We start from the raw sequence: 8337 nt of genomic DNA on the forward strand, positions 1-8337 counted from the left end.
GCATTGTCTCAGTGCTTTATGGAGGCATTTCCATTGTTTTTCTCACTTCATTAATGTATAATTGACCAACAATAAAATGCAGTTGTTTAAAAGGTACAGTTGATGGGGTTCAACGTATGGCTATTCCTATAAAACTGTCATGATGATTGAATTAAGGAAGGTTTCCATCATCCCCACTAGTCTTCTCTTGCCCCTTTGCAATCATCTCTCCCTTTTCTCCTGTCTCTAGGCAACCAGTCTAAATTAGAATGGATTAAGTTTTCATTTTCTAGAACTTTATATAAATGGAATCATACAGCACATATGTTTTTTGTATGTCTGGCTCCTTTCACAAAGCATACACATTTTGAGGTTCACTATGCAGTGACATGTAGACACAGCAGTGCAGACCAGGAGTTCTTTGCTTTTTAAAAATATTCTTTGGGCATAAAATATGTTTTGAGCATAGAGTCCTTCTCAGTAGTGTTTTCATGCATGGAGATATATGTATCTATTATTGACTTGTTGCTGTGAAATTTATTCATTTATTTAGTTTTTGACTATTAGTGCTACTATAAATATTCACATGCAAGCCTTACATATGTATGAGGGGGTTTCCCAAAAGCTCATAGAACAATTTCATTGTATTTCAATTCAATTTTCCAATAACTTTTTAAAGCCCCACATTATCTTTGTCATTTTTCTTGAGGCTATTCCTAGTGTTGGATTGGCTTGTAGTATGGGGGGGGGGGGGTACATGTTTACCTTTCTAAAGAGCTTTTGAAATGTCACTTGCGATGACCTGTCAACAAAGTAAAATCCACTTCTTCTTCTTCTGAAAGGGCTCATTTTATACCCAGGAGTATGATCATCACAATGAATTCCATTAACAATCGCTCACAATGGAATCACATCTGTGTCTTTCCCTGACCTTGTTTTACCCAGACCATCACGAAAATGTCCGCTGGTGTATAATGATACACCGACGTCTGTGCTCTGAAGAGAAGGAAGCTAACTCTGTTCCTGAGTCAGTTGATGGACAGAGAGAAACCTTTCTAGAGGAGGACACACTTGCTGGTGAGTGAAGATGCACAAGGGAAAGGGCTGGGGGTGATGAAGAATGGAGGGATCATATCAGAAATTCACACAAAGGCCCTGGGTTGAGCAAAAAAACAACAGTAAGTGCAAGTGAATGGAATAGGAGAGTGAAACAAGGACCCATCTAACCTTGTCAACCTGTGAAGGCTCTGCTCATAATTGGGTCCTTTATCTCAAGAGAATAAGAAAGGTTTTTAAATGGGAAGAGAATCTAATCATATTTAATTGTGTTAGATTATCCTGTCTGCAGCATCAAAGATGGATCATAAAGGGAACAGAATAAATATGGAAGAAGAGTTCAGAAGTTCTTGCAATGGAGTCTACGTGATCTAGGGTAGTGGGCAAAATAATGGATTTGAGCATTGTTTAGTTCATAAAATCAGCAAGTTCTGGAGATGGGAAATCTATGGGGAAAGTGTGTGGTACAAAAAATGGATTATGGTTTCTGGCTTCTACAACAGCACTTAGTGAACAGTTAGTGACTTAGTGGCCTCTAGAATAGAGACAACGTTAGGGAGAATTCTCCAGTTCAGTTTGCAAAGTTGAGTTTATGGGATATTTTATTCATCCCAGTAGACTTGCCACATGAGACATATCATCTGTGCATATTGATCTTAAGCTCCAAGGACAGATTTGGGACAGGGGAGAGACATGTTTGCCTGTTCATTTACATATAAATGGTGCCAGAAATTGTGGTCTTGAATGAGCCTGAGGTGGAAGGAAATATTGAGTGGTAACAGATAAGGACCTTGATAAACGCTGAGGTACCTTGAAAAACCAAACACCAAAACAGCTGCCATTGAATCAGTGCCTATGCAGAGCAACCCTGTAGGGCAGAGTGGAATTGCCCCCGTGGGTTTCCAAGACCGTAATTCTTTGCCAGAGTAGAAGCCTCTCCTAGGAGTGCCAATATTTTATAGTCAAACAGAAATGACTGCGTCTGAGAAGAGGAGAGCTGTGACAAACAAAGAATGTGAGTCAAAGATGCTACTTTGAGAAGATGGAAGATGGAATTGGATTAGGAAATGAAGACCCCCAGGCAATGTGGAATTAGCACCTGCCACTAAATGTAAGGAGCACTAGATGGAGGATCTGGAGTGGGGCGGTATTCACACTTCTTTTATATTTGTATTAGTTGTCAGGTACTTAAGGTCGACTCTTGTTTCTCTCACTAACCTGGTGAAGAAGGCCCTGTCATTTCGATGTACTAGCTGAGGAAACTGAAGCTCCGAGGTGGGAAATCACTCTTCTCTGTTGATGTGGGGATGAAGTAGTGGTGCTCAAATTCAGGTGTCTCTTTTATAGAAAGGAGCCTTGGTGGTACAGTGGTTACTCAATCAGCTGCTTAGCCCAGGGTCAGGAATTTGAGAAAACCAACTGCTCCATGAGAGAAAGATGAGGCTTTCTACTCCATAAATACGTATGGTTTCAAAAACTCACAAAGGTAGTTCTGCCCTGTGCTCTAGGGTTACCATGAGTCAGAATCAACTTGTTGGGAAGGAGGACTAGGGTAGAAAATAACTTAAATGGAAAAAGTGAAGTGTTTATCCTATCAAAGGTTTCATGGCTGTATTTGAGAAATTCTAATCGCTGTCCAAGGTTTTGGTGTTGAATTCAATCCAGAACAGAAACATAGTCTCTGAGAGGGCATGTAGATAGGTATACTGCCTTGGCCATGAGCACACTGTAATTAATGGCAAATGCAAGCTCTATGCTAAAGCCTTGCTGGGAAGCAGTTTTGTGGTTTAAATGAAAGGGCTTGGCTCCGTGTATCCATTTTCTTTCCTTCTGTGCGGTTCGCTGTTTCCAGGTTCCGCTGGCTAATTACCTGGAGAGCTTGTCCCATCCTTTCCAACCACCTCATCTTGTCCTCCTTGACCCTGCTGTGAAGGTAAAATGCCGAATTGATGAGAAGGCCATGGTGTTCATGACCACAGTATCACAAAAACAATGATGATGATGTCTCTGTAGGATCAAGCAGGAGGAGAAACAGGATTCTAAAGAGGAGAAGCTCTTTTTTCAGACCACATGGGGCACATTCAGGGTGGCATGGCCGTAGATACGGAGAAACCCTTCTTTCAGCTACACATAGCTTTGATGACATCAGACAGAAAAACACAGAAAATAGAAAATTATTGGTGACATAGGAGGAAAAAACAAACAACCCTAAACAACCCCAAATTTTACAAATGATTTCCAGCCAACTGTACCAAAGTTGTAGGTATATTTCAAAGATCTGAGTCAACTCCTTTATGTTTTGGAAAGCAGTTGACACTTGTGTAGAAATTTGACATTTCTAAGAGTGACTTTAAAATTTTTTTAAAAATATTTATTTATTTATTTACCCTGTCTGAAACTAGCCTGGACTCCAAGAGCACCGAGGGGCAGCTTCAATGTTTCTTTTCCTCCTTTTACAACCACCCAGACCAGTGTTTTGATCCGATGGGAAAGGGAACTGGAGGGTCTAAGAGTGACTTTTAAATACTTTTTCCCTCGATCACTTAAATGAAGAGTTTATTTTATGCTTGTGAGGCTCAAAAAGGGTAGTATATTTTAAGCTGAAGCTTCAATAATGTTTGTTGATTTCTTTTGTAATTAGATTTAATTCTTAATTCAATTTAAAAAAATGCTTTAAATGAAATACACAAAAATCAGAGACTGAGACCCTCAGGAGCATTGGTCTCCTCTGACCTATATGAGGTCACAATGAGTTGGAGTTAAGTCCATGGTAACATTTAATAAAAAGTGCATTGTAGTTAAATTTTGAAGGCTAACCGTAAGGTGGGTGGTTCAAATCCACTAACCACTCCAAGGGAGAATGATGAGGTGTTCTGCTTTCATAAAAGTATAGGACGTTGGAAACCCTACAAAGACTCTTACTGGACTGGAATAGGCTCAATGGCGGTAGGATTTTGGTTTTGGTAATTACATTGAATTTTCATGATTGAATACTTTCTATGAGCCAGGTACTATCCCTGTCCTCAGCTCATGATTCAATCTCGTACATATGGTGCTGTATAACATTCCACTATAAGGATGTATCTATAGGTGTGTGAGGCACAGAAACAATCCAATCACTGCCATGGAGCTGATTCCAACACACAATGACCCTACAGGTCAGAGTAAAACCACCCTTGTGGGTTTCTGAGACTGCATATCTTCATTGGAGTAGAAATCTCCCAAGTGGTTAGCAGCCCAACATGTGACGCACTATTCTACCAGGCTCCTACATGAGCTATTGAGGGAAGAAAAACCCTATATCACCTTTCTTACACTCTATCAGACAGAAATGCAATGAAATATCAGCTAGAAAAGTGGTTGTAAAAAGAGGACTAAATGAAGACAAAATGGGTGCATAAGCAAATGTGGGGAAGAAAGCTGATAGTACCTGGCTGTTAAAAGATAAAGTGTCAGGGGTCTTAAAGGTTTATAGTTAAACAAGCGGCCATCTAGGAGGGAAGCAACAAAGCCCACATGGAAGAAGCATACCAGCCTGTGTGATCATGAGGTATTGTTGGGAAGAGGTATCAGAAATTCAAAAACAAGCAGCCAAATAAATAGATGTGAAGGAGCATGGATGTAGTGGAGACCCAAAACCCACCTGTAAGATACTTGGACAGTCCCTCTCAGAAGGGTCACATGGAAAGGATGATAAATCCAGGTTGTGGTATGGCATCGATGGAACACTAACTATCCTCCAGTTCTTTGAATAGTTCCCACCTACTATTATGGTTTTTATTAATCATGTTAGATGTGTGTATGTTCCTTTGTATATTTAAGATCTCTCAGTACATGAAGGCCAAGATAGATCATCTTAGAAGCAGTAACAGGAGTAATGGTTCCCTGAAGGTACAGGAAGGGGGTGGGGTGGGTTGAGGAGGAATAGGGAGCTGGTAGCGTTGATGACTGTGTAACCCCACTCGATGGGATGGGATTGAACAACAGAACTGTATGTGAATGGATATACTGGATTGTGTAGACTATAGCAAAAACACAAACACAACCCTATTATGGGGAAAAAGCAAATAAGGGTCCCTGGGGGGTATGGTGGGGAAGGAAGGGAATAAAGGGAAGCTGAGATCGATGAGTTCAAAGAGAAAGAAAATGTTTTGACAGTAATGGCGGTAGCAATTGTAAAATATTTTTGATGTCGTTGAACTATGGAATGTTATAATATCTATAATAGCTCCCAATACAATGATTAAAAAAACACTTTCATCTAAAGAGGAATTATAGAACACATAGACTGGGAATATATATTTAGGAATGCTGCATCAGACAAAGGGTTAATCTCCAAAATCAATAGAAAATTATGATAGCGTAACAAGAAAAACACCAATGACCCAATCAAAAAAATGGGCACATGACAGGAACTGACAATTCGACCAAAGACGGCATCTAGGTGGTCAACAGTGAGATGAAAAATGTTCATGATCATTATCCATAAGAGAAATACAAATTAAAATGGCAATGACACTTTTAGAAAAATTTAATAAAAGTGAAAATAGTCAATGCTGGAGAGGACGTGGGCATGAGCAGAAATAGTAGAGAGAAAGGCATTGAGGAGTTAGGGAGAGAAGATGAGACAAGAAAGAGAACCACATCTATGGAAGATTAACAGGATATTGTTGTTGATTTCATTTATTGGGCTGTATAAATATATACAATATGATTATATAAAAGTCTCTTCACCGCAAATGCCTCCAGATTCCTAATCCCTCAAACCTAATTAGTTGTCTGAAGGGCTTACATTTTTTTAAAAAGACAAATTTTATCCATTTTTATATTCATTTATCTTGTTGATTTCTAAATATTTATAGATATCTAGGAGGGGGTACCCAAAAAATGTGGACAGTTTTTCAAAGCTACGTATTTGAATTTTTTACAAAACGACCCTATCCCCTTCAAAGTCCTCTCCATTACTCTGACTGCAGTTGTCAAATCTGCGATTCTGTTCTTGGAAACACTTAACACACTCATCTGTTTAGATGGCTGACAGCACCTCCCTCGTTTTTTTCTTCACCTCTTCTAAGTTGTCAAATCACTATCCTTTCATGTCCCTATTTCCAGAAACAAAAATGTGTTTTCATGGAGTGAGGTCAGGTGAGTAAGTTGCATGGGGAAGAGAGCTATTCTGTTTTGTTTTTTTTTTGTGCCAAAATCTGGCCCTTTGAGAGCTGTGTGAGCAGGTGCATTGTCGTGGTGGCAAAACCAGTCCTTCATCTGCCACAAAGGAGGTCTTTTATTGCCACACACTGTTATGCAATCTTTTCAGAACCTCTCCATAGAAAACTTGATTAACAGTTTGACCTGGTGGAATGAACTCCAAATGCACTATGCCCCTCACATCAAAAGAATAAATGAGCATTGATTTTTTTTGTGTGTGTGGGGGGGCATATATATTTCCCTTAACAAGAGAATAATGTTAAATAGTCACAATGATTTTAGGTTTGAATTTATTCTCCGTACCCATTATGTTCATATTGCCTGGATTTCCCCCTGGTTATTATTGATACTGTCTATTATCTTAGTTAGTGCTACTATTATTGATTTACTTTAAAAAGCAACACTTAACTTTACCAAAATTTGGACACGTGTTCCTTCCATATATTTTGCAAAATTTCTAAGTACTTTCTAGTATATGAATTTTTCCCAACAATATTTCAGTGTAGCTCTTTGAGTTTCAAACTTCTGAGTGAATAACCTTGTTTTTGTTTTTCACGCATGGTAGATATAATAGTGTAGTCTCAAAGATCTCTTTTAACACCACCTCACTTTCATTTTGCTGGTGAAAAATCTGATTTATTCTGATTTTTAAAAATTTGTAGGTGTGTTGTTTTTCATGTGTAGAAATTTGAGGATCTCTTCTGTTGTTGATATTCTTACATATCTGAATCTGAATTTAAGTATAAAAATTTCTTTATGCTTGGCATTCTATTAACACTTTTGATTTGAGATCTTCTCTTTTAAAACAATTCTGATATAATTATCTTCATCGTATCTTAAAATGTGCCCCTCCATTCTGTCTTTTCCCTCCTTTATGGGGACTTTATTTATTTATTTATTTTGCGGTGATCACCACAATCTATTTTATTTTTTATTTATTTATTTTAACAATTTATTGGGGCTGATACAACTCTTTTCACAGTTCATACATATACATACATCAATTGTATAAAGCACATCTGTACAGTCTTTGCCCTAATCATTTTTTTCTCTTTTCTTCTTTTACATTTTATTAGGGACTCAAACAACTCTTACCACAATCCATACATATACATACATCAATTGTATAAAGCACATCCATACATTCCCTGCCCCAATCATTCTCAAGGGATTTGCTCTCCACTTAAGCCCCTTGCATCAGGTCCTCTTTTTTTTTACCCCCTCCCTCCCCTTTCCCCCCTCCCTCATATGCCCTTGGTAATTTATACCTCGTTATTTTGTCATATCTTGCCCTACCCGGGGTCTCCCTTCCCCCCTTCTCTGCTGTCCCTCTCCCAGGGAAGAGGTCACATGTGGATCCTTGTAATCAGTTCCCCCTTTCCAACCCACTCACCCTCCACTCTCCCAGCATCGTCCCTCACACCCTTGGTCCTGAAGGTATCATCCACCCTGGATTCCCTGTACCTCCAACCCTCATATGTACCAGTGTACAGCCTCTGTCCTATCCAGCCCTGCAAGGTAGAATTCGGATCATGGTAGTTGGGGGGAGGAAGCATCCAGGATCTGGGGGAAAGCTGTGTTCTTCATCGATACTACCTCACACCCTAATTAACCCATCTCCTCTCCTAAGCCCCTCTATGAGGGGATCTCCATTGGCCGACACTTGTGCCTTGGGTCTCCACTCTGCACTTCCCCCTTCATTTAATATAATATATATACACATACATATGTACATATACACATATATACACGTACATACACACACTTATATCTTTTTTTTTTTTTTTTGCATGATGCCTTATATCTGGTCCCTTGGGCACCTCGTGATCGCACTGGCCGGTGTGCTTCTTCCATGTGGGCTTATTTGCTTCTGAGCTAGATGGCCGCTTGTTCACCTTCAAGCCTTTAAGACCCCAGACACTATCTCTTTTGATAGCCGGGCACCATCAGCTTTCTTCACCACATTTGCTTGTGCACCCATTTGTCTTCAGCCATCCTATCATGGAGGTGTGCAGTCAATGATATGATTTTTTGTTCTTTGATGCCTGGTAACTGATCCCTTTGGGACCACTCGCTCACTCAGGCTGGTGTGTT

The 8337-nt window shown here is 39.5% G+C and overlaps 1 non-coding gene across 1 annotated transcript; it reads right to left on the reverse strand.

The window, feature by feature from the left end:
- Positions 1-3421: 3421 nt before the first annotated feature.
- On the reverse strand, positions 3422-3541 carry LOC142462036 (small nucleolar RNA SNORA61). The gene has a single exon (XR_012787183.1). It is a non-coding gene; the product is annotated as a small nucleolar RNA SNORA61 (small nucleolar RNA).
- Positions 3542-8337: the final 4796 nt, after the last annotated feature.

The sequence above is a fragment of the Tenrec ecaudatus genome, chromosome 11 (genome assembly GCF_050624435.1).
Source record: "Tenrec ecaudatus isolate mTenEca1 chromosome 11, mTenEca1.hap1, whole genome shotgun sequence".
Lineage (NCBI taxonomy): Eukaryota > Metazoa > Chordata > Mammalia > Afrosoricida > Tenrecidae > Tenrec > Tenrec ecaudatus.